Source organism: Coloeus monedula (assembly GCF_965178545.1).
Source record: "Coloeus monedula genome assembly, chromosome: 7".
NCBI classification, from domain to species: domain Eukaryota; kingdom Metazoa; phylum Chordata; class Aves; order Passeriformes; family Corvidae; genus Coloeus; species Coloeus monedula.
Window position 1 is genome coordinate 1,178,572 of NC_138787.1, and position 21,650 is coordinate 1,200,221.

Here is a 21,650-nt window from a genome sequence, read left to right on the forward strand (position 1 = left end):
CAAGCAGGGAAGGCTGAAGGCATGGCTGGAGCACAGCCTGAGCCCTGAGTTGCTACGCCAGGTTTGCACCAGGGAGCAGGAACGCTGTCGGGCGTACCCGGGATCATGCTGGAAATTCTGGATCCATCCCCTGCCTCCTGCTCCCTCAGACCTGCCACAAAACTCCAGCCTGGCTGCAAAACACCAACAGGTCTTAAACATCCAAGTTTTAATTAGAAGTTATGTCTGAATCCCTTGTTTTACAAAGGGATTTTCATCCACTCCTCACGCTGTTCTTCCTTTCTGCCTCTCCCATGCAATCTTTTTTCTTTTTCTCCCTCAGCTGGAAAATGAAATCAAGCAGAAAATAACAGCCAGACCCAAATTCCTGAGGTGGGAATACAGAGCTGATGCCTCCTCCGGCACTGTGAGGGGGAACAGCAAGTCCTGAAGGATTTGGTGCCCTTTTCTGGAATGCAGCAAGAGGAAATGTGCTGGGGAGAGCCTGAGCAGGAGATACTCCAGCCTGCTTGAAATGCTTCCCAAGCCATCCCCAGGGCTGGTATGCCGGGAATGCGGCTGGCTGGAAGGGATGCACCAGGCTCCAGCCAGAAAAGGGAAGGGAGAACTTTGTCTGGAGCAAACATTTCCCCTTCCAGGAGAGCCTCCTGCCTGGAGCAATCCAAAGGGAGAGGGCTTGGCAGGGAATAAACACAGGGCAACCGGGCTTTGAGTCAAGGCTGAGCTTATCAGGGCTGGGACAGGTAAGACAGGAGACCTGGAGCTGCTGCCAGGGGGCAAGACAAAGGAAAAATCAGTGGGAAGCTCCAGCAGGAAGCAAGGAAGGGAGGAAGGATGGATGCTCCCCTCGGCCGGCACCATTCACCCAGCTCCAAGCCCCGCTGTGGTGTTTCCCATTAATGCCATTTGGGATTGCAGGTTTTCCAGGTGGCATGGAAACACCCCAAACACACGGTGCCTCCCCTCTAGAGACCCCACAGACACTTTGTGAGCTTTTATAGGGTTTTTTCTTCCCTGGCTGGGAGGACAATTCCCCTCCCCCACCTTCACAGAGGCAAAAAACAAACCTCCACAACGGCATCACCAGCACAGAAAGAGCTCAAGTGGCAAAGTTTTCACCAATTCTGGCAATTCTTGCACACGATCCTGCTGGGAAAATAAATAAATAAATAAAATCAAACCACTGTGGCATCCCAAAACTCCCCCCTGCACAAAGTAGGAGAAGACCAAGTGTAAGCCACAGATATGTTTTGAAACACCTGCCTGCTGGTCCAGCATGGCATGAATTTTACATGAATCATGGCAGCTACAGCCCTGACAGCTCTCACTGACATATCCTCAAGCCTGGAACTCGCAGGGATGCTCCCCCTTCCTTTATTTATGCAAGGAGATGGGAAGCTTCGTGCTAAAGGTCTCTGACAGACGTGGGCTGTGTGGAGAAACAGCTGGAAAAACCCCCCTCTGCATCCAGCCCTGAGGCCTCAAAAGGCAGCAAGAATCTACACACAAAGGAGGGATAATGGAAAGGGATTTCCTCTCCTGGCAGGAGCATCCTGGATCTGTCTGTCTGTCCCTCCTGGATCTAGGGATGCACACACACACTTTAAAGGATGGGGATCCAGGCCCCCCACGGCTGGATTCGGGATGGGAGCCCTGTTTTGGAGCTGGGGACAGACCCAAAACGTTCCTGAGCGCAGAGATAACCAGCAAACCCCCAAATTCAGGCTGTGTGAGGATAAAAGGGATAATGGGAGCGGCGTGGGGGGAAACAAAGGGTGGAAGGGGCAAGATTTGTTTAGAAACCACTGAGACAATGGTCTGCAAACTCCTCTGAAAGCGCTTTAAATTTAGCCTGGGGTTAAATATAGCCCAGGGAAAAACCCGGCCCCACGTGTTTACCCAAAGCCACAAACAGCATCCGAAATGAACGGCGGAGAGGAGGGGGTGGGAAGGAAACCAGTGGGTGACCAGGGCTCACCCTGACAGTGCCAGCAGCTCGTCCTGCAGCCTCTCAAAGGCATCCACACCTGCTTTTCACAGCGGTTCTCCCGCTCCCATTAGGAAAAGGGAATGCTGCAGGGTCAAATCCAAGCCTGCGAGCCAGGGGGACCTGCTGCCTGCTCCCCCCATCCCAACAGAGAGCGGCTGCCTGCATCAGGGCCCCACGGTGGCTGCATTATTCTGGCCAAAATCCTAAGCAGGCTTTGCTGGGAGTTGGAGAAAGCTCTAGGGAGGCCCCGGTGAGCACATTTCCATGGGTGCATCCTCACAGCTTCCTGGGATGGACGGGGCTGCCCCCCGATTTAACTTGGCATGAGCTGGGGGTAAGGATAAGGGGTTGGGGATGGGATGTGCGGGCTGAGCACACTGTGGAGAGCCTGGCTGCTTCTCAAGGGGTAGAGAGGAGACAGCAGGGAGCATCTCCAGGGTCTTGAATCAGTGCTCCTGGATCTTCTCTTATAGAAGTCATGGAATATCCTGAGCTGGGAGGGACCCCAAGGAAGGTGAATCCAAATCCTGGCCCTGCCCAGACCCCCCACCAATCCCAGCCTGGGCATCCCTGGCAGCGCTGTCCAAACGCTCCTGGAGCTCTGGCAGCCTCGGGGCCGTGCCCATTCCCTGGGGAGCCTGGGCAGTGCCCAGCACCCTCCGGACAAACCACCTTTTCCTAAAATCCATCCTAACCCTGCCCTGGCCCAGCTCCAGCTGCTCCCTCAGGTCCCACCAGCAGGTCTGGGGCGGGTGGCAGTGTCACATCTACTAAAAAACCACTTATTAAAACGTACTAAAAACAAAACCCAAAGGTCACTTTTCCTACAGCACTCGAAAACACAGCATTCAGCATCCCAGCTGCAGCATTTCCCGGCACGGAAAAGGTTAAAAATAACTTCTGCAAACTGTCTGCTGCATCTTATCCCAGAAATCCAACTGCAAGCTCAGGGGAGCCACCTAAAACCTCCTGGCACAGGCAGAGCCCCGTCCTCGCCAGCGCTCCCAGCTCCGTTCCAAGCTCATCCTGATGGGATTAGAGGATGGACACACCTCTGTCCGGACACTGAGCTATCAGTCAAAGACACACCACGGGCACCTAGCCATGCTGGACAGGGCTGGCAGGGAAAAGCAATCCTGGGAAAAATACCAAACCCACGTCCTGGAGCAAAGAAATGCAATAAAAACCACGGGAACACCCCAAAGTGCGCAGCCCCAGGGCGGGAAGCAGGATCTGCTGCTGGCCAAGGGAATGTCTCTCCAACAAGCCCAGTGTAGGTGGGAGAGAACCCCTCCAGGAGCCTCAGTGCTGGAAAATCCCAGAATGCCAAGAATTCAGGCTGATAAGACCCAGGAGGGCTGGCAGGTACCAAGCACCATCAGGGCTGGAGATGGAGCCAGGTCCTTCCAGGTGCAGCCACGGACCTGCTGCCAGCAAAGGGAGCAATCCCTGCCCATCCCATGCTTCCCAGCCCTCCCTGGAGCTGCAGGGTCCATCCCATCACGGCATGTCCATGGGAAGCACAAGGAACAGGAGCCACCGTGACACAAGACTGGTCAACTCCGCCGTGACTACCACCCCACAACCTTGTTTTTCCTGGAAAATCTATAAAAAGCCTCTCAAGACCATGGTGCAAGACCATCTCCCACCCTGCCCCTGGCCACAAATTGAAAATTGGGAAGAAAGGAAAGAGCTTCCAATCAATCACTCATCATCCCCTCCCCATGCCAGAGCCAAGATCAACTCCAGGCACTCGTTGCTTATGGCTTTTAATTTGCTTTTTCGTTCCCCAAAGTCGAGTTCCTCCGGCTCTCCTACAACCATGGAAGTGTTTTCGGAGGTTTCTTCTAAAAACAGTCAGCTTTGCTTGGATATGAGCAAATTTAAACACTTTCTAGGTAGGAACTCATGTCCCAGAGCCACAGTGCTCTTGTGCCACACCACTTGTCCCACACAATGAATGTACTGAGAATGTTGCTTTCATCAGTCACAAAACCCTAGTAACTCAAATCCATGGAAGCAGATGCAGAAAAGGCCCCTCCAAACCCCAGGGACACCCCAGCCCTGAGGGAGCTGCTCAGGGAGTGCCTGGTGACACCAACACACTGCAGTCAGCAATGGCCTTCAAAAGAAACTGAGAAAAGGCCCAAAGTGGCCGAAACTGCCAAATTTTAGCAAACAATCTGATTTAGGAACTTGATTTTGCCCCGTGAATTCTCCACCTTCAAGATCTCCCGCATGGCTACGACACAACACAACGCTGGCCCTTGCTCAACACGCTTCCCGCCCCCCCAGTGGAAGATGATCCCACTACCTCGAGAATTCCCTCCTTTCTCCGTGCTCGTATGGACAGATCTTCAGGCACACCTTCAAAACTGGCAACACCAGCACAGCCCCACCCAGGTCCTCGGCAGCCCCCTACAAGGCTGGGGTGGCTTTGGAAGCTGCTGGTGGCAAGGAACAGACTCAGATGACCTTGTAGCTCATCTCCCAGTGATCCAGGTCTCTTCCATGCTGGAGGGGATGGGTGGGGGAGAGCTGGCTGCTGTTGAGTTCTTCCCCTCAGAAGCCTGGCCCGAGCATTCTCCAAGTCTGACGCCAGCCGTGCTGCGTATCCCGGTGATTCCTGACCCCGTTGCCTCTCTCTTATCTCCTCCTCCTCTTCCTTCACCGCCTGTGCTTGCCAAGCCAACGCTTTCATCTTCCAAAAAAAAAAAAAAAAAAGAAAACCCACCCAAGCCAAGCAAAGATAAACCACCCCTTAAGACAACACCAAACACCAGCTCTTTGTGCCGGAGAGAACAGCCTGGTGTGAACTCACACGTCCGTCCCAGCACGAGCCTCGCGGGAGCTGCCAGGAGCACAACACACGGCGCTTCAGTCCCTTTCCCAGCAAACAAGAAGGGACTTGTGGAAGTATCGGGACCTCCCATCCCTCCTGCAGCACCCTCACGTCCCAGGGGTTTGCTTTGGAGCCCATTCCCACCATGTGATGTGGGAATGACTGCACCCAGCACGGCGGCAGCGGAGCCTGGCCCCGCGCCGTGCCCTCCGCTCCCTGCCAAGCCCCACAGAAAAACCCTGCCCTCGAGCTCCAGCTTGGCTCAGCTCCGGCTGCCAGGCAAGGGCAAGCCAAGCACGGCCAGGGTGATGGAGAAGGGAAGGGAATGAAGGCAATTTTGGCCGAGTGCGTGCTGCCAGTGTCTGCTGGTGCCTGGAGTCCATCACAGCCTCCCTGCTGGGGATGTCATCCTTCACAGGCAGAGCGGGAAGGACGGGAAAGCTTCCTTTTATAGCACGAGTCCCGCTGGATATCCATCACCAGCTGCTCAGAGACTCAAATATAGATCAGTCTTGAAGGTGGGAAAAGGGAGCTTTCCCTGCAGGACCTCCTGCTGCTGCCCAGCACTGATGCCATGGCAGAGGAGCGTCCTGGAGATGCAGGCACCACCCTCAAGCACCCACAGCAAGCCCAAAACCCACCCCAATTCCCTGAAAGCGGTGCTGGTGTGGCAGAGGTTTAAAAAACCTGGACGTGCAGGAAAGTGCTGGAGGTGCTGCACGGGGCAGGAACCCTTGTGAGGTTTAGAGGGCCACAGGAAAGGTCTTCCTGGGACAACAGACCAGGTCCTCCCACTCCACAGCAACAAAACCATGACACACACGCCCGTCCTGATAACACAGGGAAGGAAATAAAGCTGGACTTGCTTCCATGGTTTCAAGACTGCAAAACCAGCCACTTGCCCTGGCATCCCCAAAAAAAGCAAGGCAGAGGGATGTCTCCAGTGGGATGGTCCTTGGTGCAAGGGATGCTGCTGGAATGCCAGCACGGAGAGCGAGGCACTCCCCAAGAACAGATTCCTCCACTCCACAGAGCCAATTAAAAACCCAGAGGCGGTGTCTGCCCAAACGTCTCTTGGTGAGGCAGAGGGATCAAAGGAGACCTCAACAGGAACCATTGTGGACCTCTTGCCCAGGGGAGGGCTTGGTTCCCTGAACCCACAGACATTTTTGCCTCCACAAAGTCCTGCAGCAAGGAACTCCACGGATGGGCTGGAAAGCAATGGAAAACTCATCTCCCTCAGGAACGGGCTCATCTGATGTCCACTAGCCCTCGGATCAGAAGAGGCAGACTTCAGTCCTGGTCCACCGTGCCCCTGATGTCTGCTCAATGTTCTTCCAAGGGAAAAAACACTTCCTAATCCAGGCAGGGCACTCCCAAAGGTGTCCTGGCTTTTCAACAGGGACCTATGGATGGATGCTCCTCTGGCAGGGCAAGGAGTTTGATCCAGACAAGTCCCATGGGGACCAAAAAATCCATGAAAACCCAAAGTCATATCTACTGCCGCGGTCCCAGAGGAGTTAAACATAAAAGCCGAACTCAAGCTTTAAAACCCTTGGATGGAACAGGAGTCCAGGAGAGAACCATCTTCCTGCAAGCCCTCACAGCCCCTCCAAAGCCCTTCAGAAGCCCAAGAGTTCGGCCAACAGCCAAAGCAAGACTGTTCCTAAAGGATGTTTAGGGCCAAAAGCATGGACCAAACGTCTCTCAAACTGGGGAAACTCAAATTTGAACTGGATCAGGCAACGGCTCAAGCTCACATAGGCAGTCGGAGGTGGAGGAGCAGTGAAACCCAAATTTCCAAAACCATAATAAGACACTTTCAAAGAAAAAATGGTCTTGATCCTGCCAGAATCACCAGGAAAATGCATACAGACACCATGGTCACCCAGGAGATCTCGGGCCAACACCCACAAAGAGCAGAGTAAGGGAAACCGTGGAAGTCAAAAGGAGGGGAAACAATTTCCCACCTCGGTGGGTGCTGCAAGAACCATCTCATACTCACCCAAGGGGGGGCCACTCAACCCCTCCTCCCCATCTCAAATCAACCAGATCCATGGAAGCTTGAAGGCTAAAGGCACCAACTGAGAAAATCCTGGAGCAACTCACTATCTTTCCACTCTCCAGCCGCAATCCCTGCAGCGTCTCCTTCCTCAGATAATTTGGATGCTAATTTGGCCTTCAAGAGCTGTCAAAACCCGAAGTCCCTGAGCTGCTGAGCTTCCCCCAAGAGGAGATGATGACAGAGCTTTAACTGCAGCAACACTTCAGAGCCCTGTCCCCATCACCCTTCAGCGATTCCGCCCTTGTCTGACGGAGAGGAGCTGCTGCAATGCCACGTGTTCTTGTTGCTGGCTGGAAAACCAGTCCCACCAGCGTATCTAAGAGAAGGGCAGGCACAAGAAACTCACTCCTGCTGCTGGCTGGACAGGCTGCCACCACAACTGGTGCAGAGAGGACAACACAAAGCTCCAGAGATGAGCTGCAGACCACCAGAGACGAGGCAGCTCCAAGCAGATCATCACACAGACAACTCCATGCAGCTCTCCCAGCCAAAGTACTCCACCAAGACTGATCTGTCTCCAGGTATCCTCAGTCAGGAGGCCCATTTTTGGGAAAAACAAGGGGTTTTGTCCCCAGCTCACCGCCTGAGCGAGCCCATGGACACCAAGCAATGACGGATGAAATCTCTCTGGATTCCAAGAACTCATCTGAGCTGGGACAAAACCACTCCCTCGGTTCAATGTTCTTGCACACCTTTCTGATTAGTCCAGCACTGATCTGCTGCTGGATTACAGGACACCCTCCTCTATGCTGAAAATGCTGACGGGAGCCAAAAACCTCCTTTCCTCTCTCTCTTTAGGTAGAAACAAATAAGAATCAGCACATTGCAAAGAATTCCCTCAAAACAGCAGGGTTTTTTTAAGCTCCTCTTTGGTAAACATTCCCAAAGCAGATTGCCCAGGACACCTGGGTGTGAGCAGCTTAACCCTTTGCTGGAGTTGATGGTCTTTCATAGGAAGGCAAGATGGGGGTTGGTCACATCATGGGATGCTCCATGCTTGACCCAATGCCACAAACCAGGGATTTCCATGGTAGAAAGAGGACAAGTCTGTTGGGAGCAGATGCCTGGAGAGCAAACTCCCAGGTGATGATGCAAGTAGGAAGTGGATGTGAGGGCAGATCAGAGAATCATGGAATGGTTTGTGTTGGAAAGGACCTCAAAGCTTGTCTCATGGGCAGGGACACCTCCCACTATCCCAGGCTGCTCCAAGCCCTGGCCAGCCTGGCCTGGGACACTGCCAGGGATCCAGGGGCAGCCACAGCTGCTCTGGGCACCCTGTGCCACAGCCTCAGCACCCTCACAGAGAACAATTTCTTCTTAATATCTGATTGAAACCACCCCAAACAGAGCCGGGATTAGGACATGGGGCTTGATCCCACCTGCAAATCCAGCCAGCTGCAAACCCATCCCAGAAAGAGTTCCTGCTCCGATCCAGAGCATGCTTTGAACACCACCCTCACTACACAGACACAAAAGACCACGTGCCTCATTCCAGGTGGTTTTCAGCAGCACAAGTCCTCGCCTTAATTTCGCTTAGAGCTTTTCCAGCGGTGGGAATGAGTTTTCCAGGTGCAGACACCTACCCCTGCCAGCCAGGAGGGTGCCTGAGATACACCAAAACCGGCTGCTGTTTATGCAACACAAGAGCAAACACCACGCCTGCTTGTTTAATTAATCACCCCGAAATTAAAGCACATCAGACTGCACAGAGACTCTGTGCAACCTGCAAATTAACTCAACCTGGGGGTGAGGGAGGTCAGATAGCATCCAAGCAGTGGCTCCAAGCGTTTTCCACAGCATCAGGAGTGCCATGAAGGGGAAAAAACCCCAATAAAATAACACCACCCACCTCCATCTGTCACAGCTTCAGGGTTTTGTTGTTTCGGTCTCGGAGCTGCTTTGGGGTTTTGTTGTTTCGGTCTCGCCAGGTTAAAAGCTGCTCAGCCCCATCACCGTGGGTCAGATGGCTGATAAGGAACCAATTTCATCACTTTAAGCCCCAAATGTTTATGGGAAGGCTCAGTCTGCAAGCAAAGCCATGCACTTTGAACTGCAGCTTTAGGTCAGTTTGAGAACACACGAGGTCCGTGTCGGGATTTAGGCGGCGTGAGGCGAGAGCCAAAGTCCTTTCTCTGCAGCCTCCACCGTGTATGATGGCAAAGCGGCTGCTCTGGGCCAAGGACATAACCCTCAGCAAAAAATTTAGCCCTTTTGGGGGAAAATGCCCCTTATTTAGCAGGATGTTTGGGCACAGAAATAGTAGTTTATGCAAATTTGGCAAAATCTTTGCTCTTGTCTTGTTGGACAGAGCACGGTTGAATCTCAAACACACTTTTTGCAAGCATTAGTCACCAGGGGAAATTAAAATTACACCTGAAAGTCATCCTAAAGCCACAGCAGGTTGTTCCCTGCTCAAGGCAGAGCTTTATTGGTTGAGTGGAGTCGTTTCTACAACCCTCTGCACTGCACTTGTAAGCACAAAACACCCTCCCACACGGGCACCACACACAGAGCACTCCCTAAAGAAGGGACAACTCCAAGCCACCACACAGGGAACATTTCCAAAGGACAAGTTATTCCCTCTCTGCTGGCTCCAAGAAGCCAGCCCCAGGCAAGGCTGGAAGGAGACAGACCTGCCCTGGCTTCTCATGCCCGACAGGAGTCTCAGAGCCTCCCCGTTCAAGCCCCAGAGCCACGTGCTCCGCTCATTCCCACTGAGATTTCACAGAACCCCGGAAGGGTTTGGGTTGGAAGGGACCTGAAAGCCTTTGCCCATCCATGGGCAAACCTTCCACTAGACCAGGTTGCTCAGCTCCCATCTGTAAGACACCACGAAGCCAAATTCTGGATTTCTGCAGCTTGAATTAGGGGTGAAGCGTTATCAGCTGTGACAAGGGGCGGTTTTGGGCCTACACACAAGTGCCCAAATTAGAGGAAACAAGACAAAGCCACTGAGAGCCACTCAGGGGTACAGAAGAGCCCAAAGCCTGTCCTCTGTCTCTACAAGAACACCTCTTTTCAGAGAGTAAGGACCAAACTGAGGTTAAAAAGCCCCACACGCTCAGGGACGGATTCCCTACGTCAGCAGGCCGCGAACAGCGCAGAACCTGCTCCATTTCTGGATTCTGTGGGAAAACCACCTCAACCCCACCACCAGCTCTGCTTGGAGGCTGCTTTGACAACCACAGGGATGTCTTTTAATTTCCAGACCCAAACACGGGGCTGTAAGCAGCAGGCTCTCGGCTAGAGAAGACAAATCCATGGCACCTTCACTGACTTGCCCAGATGACACCTCCTGTTCTCAGCATCTTCCACAGCCTGATCCCAGATTTTTTTCCCCCCCTGTTAGGATTGAGCTCTTCCATACCTCAGTGTTGGTCACATCCAGCAGATGTTGGTGCCAGTGATGGGACAGCTCTGTCAGGAGAAGCAGCCCTGAGGAAAAGACCTGGACCTCCAGGGGATGGGAGATGTTTGACAAGGGACTGGAGTCACAGGACAAGGAGGAAGGGCTTTAAACTGACAGAGATGGGATATTGGGAAGAAATTCCTGGCCGTGAGGGTGGGCAGGCCCTGGCACAGGGTGCCCAGAGAAGCTGTGGCTGCCCCTGGATCCCTGGCAGTGTCCAAGGCCAGGCTGGACGGGGCTTGGAGCAACCTGGGACAGTGGAAGGTGTCCGTGCCCTGGAATGAGATGAACTTCAAGGTCCTTTCCAACCCAGACCATTCCATGATTCCAAGCAGGACACGGCAAGAACTTTCCAGGAGCTGAGGACGCTCTCCAGCCCAACCAGCTGACGGCCACATGCAGCCTTCAGGACTTTGAGGGGTCAGGCTGGAATTAGACACGCTCTTGATGAGGAGAAAAAAAAACAACCCTCAATATCAAACCAATGCAGATGGAACTTTCTTTTTTTTAATTAAAACTTGCTTGAAGTGCCACATAAAAGAAGTGAAATCCCAGGCACAGCTGACGCATCAGGAGAGATTTATATTTAGAAGAACGACTTAAAGTACTCGATCAACAGGGGGAAAAAAAACAAAGGGAACTTTTTCAGCAGGGTCCAGAAGGAGGAAAGAAAACCAAAAGGGAGACAGATACCACCACCCATTACTCCTTAGGGCAACATCCCCTGGCATTTTAGCCTCCCAACAATCCACTTTTACAGTGAATCCAGCTTTTTTTTTTTTTTTGCCAGGCATGATCCTAGCAAACAACATTTACAGCAGGAACACATGATGTGTATCACAAGACAACTGGCACCAGTATTATTTTTAAATACCATCCGCTTCTGCTTTTAACAGGACAATGGGAAATGTGTTATTGCTTGAGCATAAAACAAATATACCGAGGTGATAAAAAAAAAAAAAAAAAAAAAAAAAAGCCATTCCTAAGCTTTGCAGGGTGAAGATTTAAAGAGAAATAAAGCAGAGCACCACCAGAAAAATAGAATCCTTCGAAATCTGCCATTCCTCCCGCTGCATTATTCATTTGGGAGCTCTCAGTCCAGAAGTCAGAGCCCTGCTTAGCCGGATATCCGATTGCTCGCTGGGCCTCATCCCAAATTTCTCCAGCATTACTCACACTTTTCTTTGTGCGGGAAGGGGGATGAGGATTTTCTGGTGAAAGGCAAAAGGGAGGCAGAAGTGTCTGCAGCACTGTGGAGCGTGGGATTTCCATGGACAGGCTCAGACCTCTGCTTCCAAACGGCTCCCATCCCCAGGAGAAAGAAATTGGGGAGACGCTCGGACTCTGTGCTGCTTTGGAGCTGAGGATGAGCTGGGAGCTCTCCAGGCAGGAAGGAGCACTGGGGAAGGGATGCTCATCCCAAAGGAAGATGCTCTGCATCCCGGTGGTGCCCAGCAGCCTCACCTTCCCTGCCAGCATTCCCACTGGGAATTACCTTCTGTCCCACTTTCACGAGCTCTATTGCCTCAAAGCAGCCATAAACCAGGAATCACCTCCCCTGTCCCAAAGCAAAACACCTCCCCTTCCCTCTCCAAGGCAGGGGAGCATCTGATGCAGCATCACCACTTTTAAGTGTCACGATCCCTTAAAAATTAGGCCCAACAGCAAATATTCCCATGCCATTTATCCTGCCCGACCACAGGGCAATCTGGACACACTGATTTCTCTTCCCACCCCCAACAAAAGCCCTTCTGGAGTGATTTCAGAGCCCATTTTTGGAGACACGGGCACCACGAGTGCAGAGACCGCGGTTTAACCTTCCACCACTGACGCTCCGTGCCTCAGTTTCCCCGCGGTATCCAAACCCTTCAGGACACGCGTTCCTCCCGTGTGCCTAAAGGACACATCTCCGCCTGCCTGTGCTCAGGTTCCCTGTCACAGCCAGGAAAAGCAGCTTCCCTCGGGATGTCTGTAAGGCCAGGCTTTAAAACAGAGCCCAACACACGGAGCTAAAGCCGGGATGGAACGGTCACAGTGCAGACAGGGGGTTAAACACTCACCCTTCCCAAATCCCTGCTCCAGGGCCCTGCATTCCTCTGCTCAGACAGCGTGCAGGGCTTTTTCCTGCTCACTCTTTCCATGCCTGGCCGTGTCCTGCACCCTGGATGTGGTGGATGTTCTAAGAGCTCCTGTTCATGGGCACAGCAGGGCTGGGAGAGGCACCAGCTGCTCTGACCAGTCCCACCTGGAGGAGCCTCAGGGATGTCCAGTGCAAGGTGCACAATCATGGAATTCCTTGGGTTGGAAACACCTTAAAGCCCATCTCATTCCCATGGGCAGGGACACCTTCCACTATCCCAGGCTGCTCCAAGTCCCAATGTCCAGCCTGGCCTTGGACACTGCCAGGGATCCAGGGGCAGCCCCAGCTGCTCTGGGCACCCTGTGCCAGGGCCTGCCCACCCTCACAGCCAGGAATTCCTTCCCAATATCCCATCCAACCCTGCCCTCCAAACCCGGGAGTTTAAAGCCCCTCCCCCTTGTCCTGCAACTCCGTGCCCTTGTCAGGCATCTCCCACGGCAGGTCCAGGAGCAGGGATGCTCTGGAGAGCACAGCACATCCCGTGGGGATTCGGATGAGTCCCCGTGTCCTCCCTGTCACCGGGCTGGAGCTGCGACCTCATTCCAGGGATCTCATCGGGCTCTGCAGGAGCCCAGATGGACCGTCTGGCTAATCGAGTTAATTAAAGCATTTTTCAGCAGCGATTAACTTTCAGGCAGCCTCTCCCTGGGGAGCAGGGGCCACAGCTCGGGAAAGACGGGAAAAATTACTTGGAAGCACCGACGGCACTGAGCTGTTCCTCTGCAGCGTTTGCTGACTCCAACAACTCGCAGTGAAAAAACCAACCCCGAGTCCCCAAAACTTCACCTGTTTTCCAGGCTGAGCAGGATGTGAAGAGCCAGGCAGAGGAGGGGAGCTGCCACGCCGGTGTCCCGATCCCAGAGCATCCTTCCCAGCCTTGGAATGATGAGCTGGTCAAGGCCAGTGGCTCTGTTTTGCTGACAAAGTAACTGCCATCCCCCCAGGGACAGCAAATGTCCATGGCCCATTCCCAGAAAACCAAGGAAAACTTTTCCAAAGACCCCAGCAAAGCCTTGTTTTGCAGTCTCACTCCCCGACAAGGTTGGCTGCTGGAAAGGAGACGCTTCCTGGGAAGTTGGTATCAAAAAAAAGGCACAAAACACCCCCAAAATAATCCACCCTGGTGCTGGGGATGCCAGGTTTTCCTCCCCTTTCCCCAAAAAACCCACCTGTCCCATCCCAGCAATCATGGGATGCATCCCTGCAGAGCTACCACTCGTGGGGAGGCTGCTCCAGGAAACCTGGAGCCAACAGCATGCACAGGGAAGGAGGAGCTGGAGCTCGGGAAGACAAGCTGTGGGATGCATTCCTCCCTTCTCCTCCTCCCTTTTTGTGGAATGCATCCCCCATCTCCTGCTGTCTTTTTTGTGGGATGCACTTGGGCATCTCCTCTTTCTTTTTCTGGGATGCACCCCCATCTCCTCCTCCTTTCTCTCTTGTGGGATTTCCTCACATCTCCTCCTTTTGAGGGATACCCCCACCTCCTCATCCTTTTTCTTTTTTTTTTTTACAGGATACACTCGGCCAACTCCTCTTTTTTCCAGGAGGCACCCACGCATCCCTTTCTCCTTTTGTGGGATGCGCTTGCACATCTCTTTTTATCCAGGATCTCCCCACGCATCCGCTCCTCCTGCTTTCTCTTTTTTTCTGGGATGCACTCACACATCTCCTCCTCCTTTTCTGCGGGATGCACTCCCCACCTCCTCCTTTTTCTGGGATGCACCCCCACCTCCTCCTCCTTTTTTTGCAGGATACACTCAAAAGCATCTCCTGCTTTTGTGGGATGAACCCACGGATCTCCTCTTCTTTTTCATGATGCACTCAAGCACCTCCTCTTTTTCCCACCCCAAACCTTATCCATTGCAAGGACCAGTTGCTCCCAGGCCCATTGGGAACTATTCCCTGTGCCTCCTTACGGATCCCAACAGCTCAACCTGCCCCAAAGGCGCAGCCACATGCACCTGAAAAAACCCACTGAGGGTGTTTTTGGCAAAAGAAGCACGGAGGGGACTTGGGGGAGGGAGCAGAGCCATTCCCAAGGCTGCCTTTCCATGCAGCCTTCCCAGAGCAACCCCACCCCGGGAGCCCTAATCTGATGGCAACTTTTCTATGGAGCAGCCAGGATGGGGAGGGAGAGAGGCTGGAGAAGGGGGGGGAGAAAGAAAGCAAGGAAATGCCTCAGAGGTGAGGAGGTTTTTTTCTGGCCAGGGCCGCCTTGTTTTGTTCGCCTGCCTCCAGCACGCTGCCATTTTCCGGAAGCCGGAGCGCTCACCAAAAAAAAAAAATGGGAAGTTTCTCTTTGTTTAATTTTAGCCGTGGCAGCCTCTGCAGAGAGGGACCCAGCAGCCCCCCGCCCTGGGCCGCTCTGGGAACGGATGTGAGCCAAGAGGACGGAGCTGCAGCAGGGAATGAGGCAGGAATGAAGGGTTTCACATCTCCCACAGCCACACGAGCCGGGTTGAAATGCTCTCAGTCCCAGAGGTGGGTGAGACTTGGGAGACTTGGCTCTGAACTCCCTGCGTGACCACTGCATCTGTTATTCCAATTCCTGCTCCTTTTTGGCTCCCTCTCTCACCCTTTACCTGTGGAGGTGTTTTTAGATGGATAACTTGAGCATCTTCCCCCGCCACGCCAAGCAAAACGATGGATGCTGCACCCAGCCCCGGACACACCGAGAATCCAACCAAACCCACTCTGGGACTTATCCCAGAGTCACAATTTCGGGTGTAAAAGACCTTTAGGATCACTGCTTCCAGCAGCAGTGCCCATTAAAACACCTCCTGCCCCGCTCTGTGCTGACCCGGCCGGCGCCACACCGTTGATTGTTCCATTCCCAAAAAGCCTTTTCTCCCTGTTCCTAAGGAAACAGCCGGCGGCTGTTCAAACAAGGCCACACACCACGCCAACCCTGCCCCCCAAAAACGACCTGAAACGCTCTGTAGGGATGACCTAAAGCACTTTACCCGGGCAGCGTGGCCAGGCACGGCGGGAGAAGGGCGGCAGCTGGATTTAGCTCCAGAGAGAGGGAAGCACGGAGCCGTGCCCGGAGCTCATGCAGCACGGGATGAGCAGGGCAGCCTCCCAACCCCACAGCATAGCCAGGAGTCCTTGCTGGGTCAAAATTTTCTGGAGTCAGCTAGAAAACATCTGGTTTGGCTCCATGGCAGCGATTTCCCTCTTGGAAACGATGGGATGGTCCCCAGGACGACCCTCCCGTGGGGTAGGAGAGGAAGCAACTCCAGAAAACACAGAGAACAGTGAGAAGGAAAAGCTTTCACAATATTATTATTATTATTATTTATTATATTAATATTATAGTTGTTATTGTTATTATTAAAGCTTTCCCCATCATTTAACGGGACTGCAAACCAGATGTGCATCACCATCCCTCCAACTTACACAAATAGCACCCAGATGATGCAAAAATCACCCAATCCCAACATGGTTTGTATTGGAAGGGACCTCAAAGCTCATCCCATTCCACCCCCTGCCACGGGCAGGGACACCTTCCACTGTCCCAGGTTGCTCCAAGCCCCATCCAGCCTGGCCTTGGACACTGCCAGGGATCCAGGAGCAGCCCCAGCTGCTCTGGGCACCCTGTGCCAGGGCCTGCCCACCCTCCCAGGGAACAATTCCTTCCCAATACCCCATCTAAACCAACTTTCTTTCTTTTTGAAGCCATTTCACTTGGAAGAAACACAGGAGTGATTGCAAAATAAGTGGCTGGGCCACCTTCCACCTTTGTACTTTAATATTCAGAGGTTTGAGGCTACAAAGCTTTTTTCCCAAACTGAAAGAAACTGGATATTGGGAAGGAATTGTTCCCTGGAAGGGTGGGCAGGCCCTGGCACAGGGTGCCCAGAGCAGCTGTGGCTGCCCCTGGATCCCTGGCAGTGTCCAAAGCCAGGCTGGACACTGGGGCTTGGAGCAACCTGGGATAGTGGGAGGTGTCCCTGTCCATGGCAGGGGGTGAGATAGGATGGGCTTTAAGGTCCCTCCAGCCCAAACCAGTCTGGGATTCTGTGATGGTCCTATAAAGAGAATTTGGGATGTGACACCACCTCTCTCCAGGGCAGAGCAGGCACACCCATTTACGTAGGGAAAAGCAGGAACACTTCTTTAGCCCCAGGAGCTGGGGAATGAGAGCACTGCTCTCCCACTGATATGCCAGCTGGGAATGGGAATGGTGCCTCCCAGCACCAAAAATAACCCCTCACACAAATCCACACAGAATCGGTGGGTCAAAAATAGAAATGTCCCATGGGACTGCGGGCACGGCTCAAGGGGTTCCCAATGGAGGGGCAGCAACTTGGCCACCAAAAAAAATGGGATTAAAGCCAGGGAATGCTGCTTGTGGCGCACCGAGTGATCCCTCCCAAAAACGTGCAACCCACCCAAAATGCCACCTTCCCCAGCAGAGAGGGAAAAAAAGAGAATCCAGGGCCAGGAGGAAAGAGTTGGAAGTTTTACAGCCTGCTCTCTGATCCGTGAAAAACTGACTTCACCCTGGGAAACACCTGGACCGAGGCAGCAGAGGGGTTCCATGTGCTCCTGCACTCCCTGGCGCTGGGAGCCATCCACACACATCCCTGCCCACACTCCCACGCTTTTCCTTAGGAGCCCACGGGAGCAGAAATACACGGAAATCACTCCCAGCACCACCGGGAGAAACTGAGGCCTCCGGGCTGCAAGGAGGACTACGGGAGAGGGGAAATGCCATAGGTATCCTGAGAAATGATCCTTCAGCGTGGTGTTAATGGAACTGGGACATCACCTGGGCACTAAAAACCAGATCTGAGCCGCTGGGAGCGAGTCCTTCCGCCTTGTCTGGGAAGCAGAGGGACTTGTCAGGACACGCGCGTGCCAAAGCTGCAGGTCCTGCAAGAGCCTTCTCCTTTCTCCGCTTCCTAAAATCCCAGACATTATTGATGTGTGGTCACAAAGCCAGCTGGGGCTGCAAATCCTTCTGAATTTACAAAAACCCTGCAGCCCTGTAAGCACTGCCCTGGTGTCCCCACAGCTCGGTGACACCAACCCTTCAGCTCCTTTGGGGACAGGACTCAACCTCACTGCCTCCACCAGGAGCAGCCCAGGCTTTCTCCTGCCCCTTTCCAAGTCCAAGAGGGATTTTTCCCGTGCCAGCACCAGCGGAGCCACGTGCTCCCTGCCCCAGCCAAGGCTGGCACGGCGCTGCCGAGGTCCCTGGACAATGCCAGCCCTGTGCCCAAGGACTGGCCCATCCAGGGATTGTTTGCACGGAGGGAGCCACGGGAAGCATCCCCCACTCAGCTCCGGGACACACTCCGTGCTTTTAAATCTCACCCTGCAAATTTTGGGAGCAGCTTGGAAGGGTCCTGAGCTGGTGCTGACACTGGAGATGCCTCCCCCATCCCAGAAGGCAGGGAACCCCAGCAGCACCCACACCTTGCTCTGCATGAACACCTCGCTGCAGCCACCAGGGAATCCCAGAAGGGTTTGGGTTGGAAGGACCATAAAGCCCATCCCATCCCACCCCTGCCACGGGCAGGGACACCTCCCACTGTCCCAGGCTGCTCCAAGCCCCAGTGTCCAGCCTGGCCTTGGACACTGCCAGGGATCCAGGGGCAGCCCAAGCTGCTCTGGGCACCCTGTGCCAGGGCCTGCCCACCCTCACAAGGAACAATTCCTGCCCAATCTCCCATCTCTCCCTGCCCTCTGGCAGTGGGAAGCTCTCCTGGAGCCCCTTTAGGCCCTGCAAGGGGCTCTGAGCTCTCCCTGGAGCCTTCCCTTGTCCAGGTGAGCACCCCCAGCTGTCCCAGCCTGGCTCTCCCAGAGGGCTCCCATTAAGATATCCCAGTTAAGAAGCAGAAATCCATTTTCCAGTGGGTTGATCCCCTCGTTTTGAAGCTGACTCATCCCTGGTCACTGGGGAAGTCAACATTTGGCTACAAAACCTTCCTGGGTGTTGCCACCCCCTCTCTGTGACAGGGACAGGATCCAGGGAACAGCTGGAGCTCTGTCAGAGCAGGGTTAGGTTGGATATCAGGGAAAGGCTCTTCCCCCAGAGGGTGCTGGGCACTGCCCAGGCTCCCCAGGGAATGGGCACGGCCCCGAGGCTGCCAGAGCTCCAGGAGCGTTTGGACAGCGCTGCCAGGGATGCCCAGGGTGGGGCTGATGGGGTGGCTGTGCAGGGCCAGGGATTGGACAGGATGATCCCTGTGGGTCCCTTCCAACTCAGGATATTCCATGATTCTATGAAAACCCATCCCAGCTCCTCACCAGCTCCTGAGCAGCCTGCAAAGCTCAGGTGCTTTCAGGATGAATTTTGGGCAGGAAAGAAAAGGCAGGTGCCAAACCCGAGGCCGAGAGGCTCCGAGGTGAGGTTATTTGCATTCGCTCCCGTGCCAGCCGCCGTCCGAAATCCACCCACGGAGCCAGGAGGCGACGCAACTCCCAGACCACTTGGAAATGAGAAGACTGAGGAGGATGCAAATTCCCCTGCACGTCCCGACCTCTCCAGCTGCCAGCTCCCTCCTCACACACAACCCCGGCCATGAAAATGCCTCTTGCCATATTTAAATGATTTTCCCATTAAAAAAAAAAAAAAACAACAAACCAAAAACAACAAAACCCCACACAGCGTCTAAACCACCTCCTTACCATCCACACAAGCTCTTGAGAGAGCAACCCCACCAGGCTAAAAGAAATATTTTAGCTTGGCAAATAGTTCTCCTCTCATTAAAAGGAGAGCGTAACGAGGATGCCGAGCAGCGGCTGCAATCGCTCCACGCTGCTCCGGCTTTAGTTGATTAAAAGTAATGAAGCTGCTATTTTTGAAAAGCACATTCCCTTCCATGGCCTGGACGGGGTTATTTTGGAAATACAAATCCATGGAAAGCTGGCATCTCTGCTTGCAAAATTCCCCAGCCAGGACGGGATGCGCTCAGAGGAGGCTGCGGGTCCGTGGGATGGGGGGTCACGAGAAAAGTGGGAATTCTCTTGCTATGAGTGACCAGGGCGGGTAAAGCTCACTGTGGGAAGAACATGGAGACCCTGGAAAGGTGAGGGAATCCTCATGGAATCGTGGGAGGTTTGGGTTGGAAAGGACCTTAAAGTTCACCTCATGGATAGGGACACCTTCCACCAGACCAGGGTTGCTCCAAGCCCCTTCCAAAACTTCCGGGAATGGGGCTTGGAGCAACCAAGCTTGTCAGGGCAAGAAAAAAGGAGGAAAGAAGGGAAAAGCAGAACAGGAGGGAAGAGCTGCCACCAGAGATGCTGTCCCCTCGGCAGGGTCTGCCGGGAGCAAGAGCCAGGAGGAGACGCGACCGTTCCGAGGATCCCAGAATTACTCAGGTTGGAAAAGCTCTCTGAAGTCATCAAATCCAAGCACTAACCCAAGTGCCAAACCCACCTCTAACCCCTGTCCCCGTCCCAGGAGGACTTTGCTCTCACTATCAAGGAATTTTTTGCTTTAAGGCAAATCTAAGCATCCCGCTGCTGCAGTCAGGCACGAGGAAATCAAGGATGAATCCTTATTCCAGAGTCTCGGCATCCAGACACAGCTGTCAACACAACACACCCCCCTCTCCCGTCTCCTGCCCGAGCTGCTGCTCCGTTCAGCATAACTCAATTATTAACTTGTAATGTATATATTAATTAACAGCCAAAACTTAATCATTGCAAATCTCAGGGAAGGACAGGCTCGGGGAGGGGGAAGGCAGTGATGGGCATTCCAGAGCAGGGATGCTTCGCTAGGAATTTGCATCCGCCTGATCCCACATCCCACAGCTCCTCTGGGTTTTGGGGGATCCGATGCAACGTGGTTTAATTTGGGCGGAGGCACAAAATGACTCACGGTCACTGCTGTCCCCTCCTCGCTACCAAAGTTATGCTGAGCCTAAGTAACTCCTGAACAGCCAGGGATCCCAAAAAACGGGTATTCCTGGGAGCCCGAGGCAACCCGCACAACACTGTCCCGGGAGCAACAGCTGGAAAACCCAGCCCTGCGCAGCATCCCTCGCTTCCACAGCATCGCCCGCGGGCAGCCAGCAAGGAGCAACGGGGTCAGCGACCCCTCGGCGAGCCGCAGCTGGGAAAACCCTCCCGGAAAATGAATGCCAGGCACAGCCGCTGGAACGCTGCTCAAAACAGCCGCGAACTCCCCGCAGCGCCCCAGAAGAGGAGCCACGCCGGTCCCTGCGCAGGACACCGAGAAGCGCCCGGTGGCACCGGCAGGCGGACAGCGCTGCGAGCCGGGGCCCATGGTCCCCATCCCGGGGTGGCAGCGCCAGCGGGGGACCCGGGGAACGCGGGGCAGGTGCGCACCCGCACGGAGGGCACCGCACAGCCCCGGGGAACGGGGACACGGAGCCACGCGTGACACGGTCACGTCTGCACCCTCACACAGCGGGGACAGCGGGCAGGGACACGGGCACCGAGGACAAGGCAGAGTCACGCACACGGGGGACACACTAACACGCACACACGGGGGACATGCGACACGCACAGCCACACGCGACACCCAGCCTGGCGCACGCAGAGGACACACGACACAGCCACACTGACTGACACACACACACACACGCAGGACACTTACACGGAGCCCCACGCACACAAACACCCACCCTCACCCTCTCCCCAGCCGCCTCCCCGCGCTCCGCCGCTGCCCCAGCCCCGACCCTCCACCACCGCCCGCCCGGCGCCGCCGCTCCAAACTTTTCCCCGGCGGCCCCGGGAGCCCGCGGGGAGCCGCTGCCGTCCTCGGTAGCCCCGGGGTTCGCCCGCTCCCGCCTCTCACCTGCGCCCGCCCGGCACCGGGAGCACCGGGAGCACCGGGAGCACCGGGACCCAGCCCCGCCGCGCTCCCGCGCGCGCCTCCGCCGGCACGGGCCGCGCGCGCCCGCCCGCGCTGACGTCACCGAGGGGCGTGGCCCGGGGGGCGCGGCCCAGCGGAGGGGCGGGAGCGGGGGGTGCGGGGAGGGGAAGGGCCGGGAAGGGAAGGGAGGGGGAAGGGAAGGGGAGATGGTGGTGTGAAACACGTGTGGAAGGGTGGGAGTGTGCTCGTGCAAGGGGCACCAAGCGGGCGTGCACCGGGGGGAGCTGTGCGAAGCGAGTGTGCGCGGAACGGGTGTCCTTGTGCAACATACTGCGGGCGGAACGAGCCTTGTGCAGCAAGGCGCGGTGGTTGCGCGAAATAAATTGTCACGGAGCGGTGTCCTTGTG

At 54.7% G+C, this 21,650-nt stretch overlaps 1 protein-coding gene across 1 annotated transcript in view; it reads right to left on the reverse strand.

The window, feature by feature from the left end:
- SH3BP4 (SH3 domain binding protein 4) overlaps positions 1-21,300 on the reverse strand; it is a 32,809-nt gene extending 11,509 nt beyond the window's left edge. Inside the window, exons 1-2 of the mRNA XM_082285221.1 lie at positions 21,226-21,300; positions 1,068-1,149 (exon numbers count right to left, since the gene is read on the reverse strand). The gene's annotated coding sequence lies outside the window, so the exon portion shown is untranslated. The remainder of the gene's footprint in view (positions 1-1,067; positions 1,150-21,225) is intronic.
- Positions 21,301-21,650: the final 350 nt, after the last annotated feature.